The following is a 3802-nucleotide window of genomic DNA, read 5'->3' on the forward strand; positions in this document are numbered from 1 at the left end:
AGAGCTGAGGGGCTGTCGTTTTTTACAAAACAGGAAATGACGTCGGTTGCTAGGCTACAGCGCATGCATATTCAGTAACACCTGTGCTCATTAGACTAACAATAAAAAGTTTTAGCTCAGTTTTGACAAAATCGACCAAAAAGATTTTATTGTTAGTCTAATTAGAACAGGTGTCACTGAATATTCATGATTATGCATGAGCTTGTTGCTTAGCAACCACGTCATTTCCTGTTTTATGTTTTGTTGAGGGCGTCCTCGAAAGAATATGCTAGTTTAATAGATAAATTAGCACATATTGATAAAGCAATTCTTCACTTTTGGTTTAAGCTTATATAAGCTTATTATAATAAGAATATTTTAGCTATTAAATTTATTACAGTACGCCAAAACATAGACATTAAATAAGATGAGAAGAAATGCACAATTCCATTTGATATTTATTTTCAAGCATTGAAATCAAGTTGTGATATAATTTATACATTTTATATTTATATACTGTAGGCCAATATTATGTACATCCGGCAAAAATCAATAAATCTGATTTTTAATCCTCAAAATGTTATATTATTATCTTACATGCCTATGTTCTTTACAACAAACGGGTTGCTTTCTCTATTACTAAGATAAACATTATCAGTAATAATACAATATTAATAAACATAAAGCCTACAAGAATTACTACATATTGCTAACATATATTTTTGAGATTATTGCAGAGGAAACATTAAAAAAAATAAAATTTACACTATATTTTAATTAATTTCATATGCATAATTTTATATCCAGAATTTCTTGCCCGGAAAACCCAGCTGCCAGGAAGCTCTATGAGTGACACAATTTTTGGCTATCTATGAATAATTGGTAAGTTCTGTTGCCCTTTCACGATTGAGTCCGGATATTCTTTCCTAATAGTTGTGGCTTCTTTGTCTACATCACTGGAATAGAAAAATATGAGAAAAGATTTGGGAACAGAGAAAGAATTATAACGGAGTATCATCAAAACATAATATATAAACAGAGACAGAGCCAGTGGTTTAAAATAGAGGGGGGCCACGGGGATGGACTTCACCACCACCTCAGCCCCACCATGGTCGAGGCTGAGGTAAGAAATTTTTCGATTATGGCACCTCTAGATGGCCAGAAATGGCACTCTCAGATTTTAAATTTGAATGTAATTTTCTTTTTTTCTCCAATTTTTTACCATTTTAAAAAGATTTAGGGTGGGGGGGGGTGTGCAGACCGGCTGCCACCCCCACCCCCAAGGGGAGCACCCCGACCTGAACACTATCGTTTTCAGTTATCGCAATGGACAGTGCTGCTGATACAACATAATAGTACTTCACAATTCTTTATCATATCAGCATTATCATATTATATAAGATTTAACACGAAATGGAGCCATTTCGACCTTAAGTATGGAGTACTAACAGCAGTGTAAAAACATATATAAGCATATAGGTATATATACATACATTCAATACTAACTGTATATGACGCAAATTTTCGGTCCGTCTGGAACCTCTTCAGGCGTAGTCCGATCGTCGTCTGAACCAATCGGTTCGTCTCCGTTTCCGCATAACATGTTACGTAACGTGGTTCAGACGACGATCGGACTACGCCTGAAGAGGGTCCAGACGGACCGAAAATTTGCATCATATACAGTAAGTGTTGAATGTATGTATATATACCTATATGCTTATATATGTTTTTAAACTGCTGTTAGTACTCCATACTTAGGGTCGAAATGGCTCCATTTCGTGTTAAATCTTCTATGTCAAATATGACCCTCCATAAATTAAATGGTTTCATTACTAATCTGATAGCATTATCATATTAAATATCAATTATTTATAGTATCATCATACCACGGAATGATGTGATGGATTATTAAACACAAGGCATTGGGTAGGACCAGTACATCGCAATAGCGCAAGCTAATTATGTTAGCATTCGGATTGTCATGGGTAAATACAATTTTTTTAAAGTGTGAAATGAATATAGGCCTATAGATTCATAAATACAGTATATTCAAACAATAAACATAATACTATAACTATAATCTTCATACAAACATTTTTCATGATATAATATTTTTTGATTAATTGATTGAATTTATTCGATGCTCAACATGCATAAGCCAGATAACAAATGGATTGAGATCAAGAAAAGTAAAAATTACCGTAATGAGTATCAGGAACGCCCATTAGGCCGGAGACCAGCTCATTTCCAATGAGGTAAAATTTAAATATACACTGTCTGTCTTGAGCTGAAAGATAAACAATTTAATTCCACAACTGAATAATTATATTTAAGTAAGTTACAAAATTACAATTAAATATATGAAAGACAAAATTGTTTTCCTGTCAATTAACAGACAGTTAAATTATCCAGTACTATATTCATATTTATACATAGACTGTCGATTTAAGGATTTTGTAGTAAAATACGGTATACACTGTCTGTTGAGCTGAAAGATAAACAAATTAATTCCACAACTGAATAATTATATTTAAGTAAGTTACAAAATTACAATTAAATATATGAATGACAAAATTGTTTTCCTGTAAATTAACAGACAGTTAATTGACAGTAGCAAAATGTTTGTAAAATCAGGAAAAATTAGGAAAATGTCGATAGGGGGTCCAACAATTCTGATCGGGGTCTAAAACAAGGGGATGCCTAGAGCCTTGTTCAGGGTCCCGGAATAAAATCCCTGGGGTGAGGTTCATGGGGGGAAATCTTACGGTAAAGGTTCGACCATGTGATTTTTTACCACAATTGGATTGGCTATCAAAATATAGTTGTTTGGATCGGCAAATTAATATCGTAGAGTCGGACGGAAAGTTGATGTTAGTTTATAAGTTACGGTAACTCGTTACATGAGCAAGGCCAATTGCGTTTCAAGTTAAAAATAATGTTTATTTTACAGCAACATGTGCTACTGGGGCCCAGACCCGGGATTTATCAATCTCAGCTTAGAATGTCTTAAGTCAAAAAGGTTAAGATGTCCCTAAAGCAAATATCCTAAGCTGATTTATCAAACATCCGTAGCAAAATCTTAGCTTAAAAATTGTCTTAGATGGTGCATGCGTACAGTCGACTTTTTATTTTTAAGCATGAGCTAAGCAATATTGATAAATTTGACTTAAGCAAAAAAAAAAATGAACTTTTAAGCCGATTTCTAGTTTGATAAATCTGGCCCCAGCATACCAATGCGGAGTATATAAGGACAGCCTGAGGTTATTTAATTTATTCCCTTGGAGGTCAGAAGAAATGTTAGCCGTGTTTTACTTTTTACTAAATATTTCTTCTCTAATTGCCCTGCAAGTGTGGCTTATCCTTTTTTTTTTAATCCCATAGATCCCTCTAAATTGTAGAAAACTCTTCCTCCTAGCACCATTTTCTGTTAAATTGTCTGCTGCCTTATCTTTTATTGAAAACTGGAAGCCCTCTTGCTAACATTGTTTTTAAATTCAGGCTTTTTTGTATTGTTTTTACTTTCATGCATGAATTACACTTTACCATATGATCAGTGGACCACCTTTTGTATTCCGGGCCTTGCCCATGTCTTGCTCTAGACTCTCTCCAAGTAATTTTACCCATTGCATATTATTCATCTATATGTAGAATTGGTAATAAATAAATAAATATCCGTGCACACATTGCTACATAGAGCAGGGGTGGCGCCAGGATTTGCCCGACGGAAGGGGGGAGGCGATTTCCCCCGACGAGTAGTCAGATTTCCCCGACAAAAGCAAAGTAGGCGTGGTCGAGCTTCGATTGCCCCCTGGCCCCAGCCCCC

General features: G+C 34.9%; 1 long non-coding RNA gene across 1 annotated transcript in view; it reads right to left on the minus strand.

Moving 5' to 3' along the window:
- Positions 1 to 495: 495 nt before the first annotated feature.
- LOC117118918 overlaps positions 496 to 3802 on the minus strand; it is a 4560-nt gene continuing 1253 nt past the window's right edge. The window contains exons 2-3 of the long non-coding RNA XR_004447108.1: positions 2180 to 2266; positions 496 to 935 (exon numbers count right to left, since the gene is read on the minus strand). This is a non-coding gene — a long non-coding RNA (uncharacterized LOC117118918). The remainder of the gene's footprint in view (positions 936 to 2179; positions 2267 to 3802) is intronic.

This window comes from Anneissia japonica, unplaced genomic scaffold, assembly GCF_011630105.1.
Source record: "Anneissia japonica isolate Jap-2015-1 unplaced genomic scaffold, ASM1163010v1 scaffold288197_len338424_cov179, whole genome shotgun sequence".
In the NCBI taxonomy this organism is placed as follows: Eukaryota; Metazoa; Echinodermata; class Crinoidea; order Comatulida; family Comatulidae; genus Anneissia; species Anneissia japonica.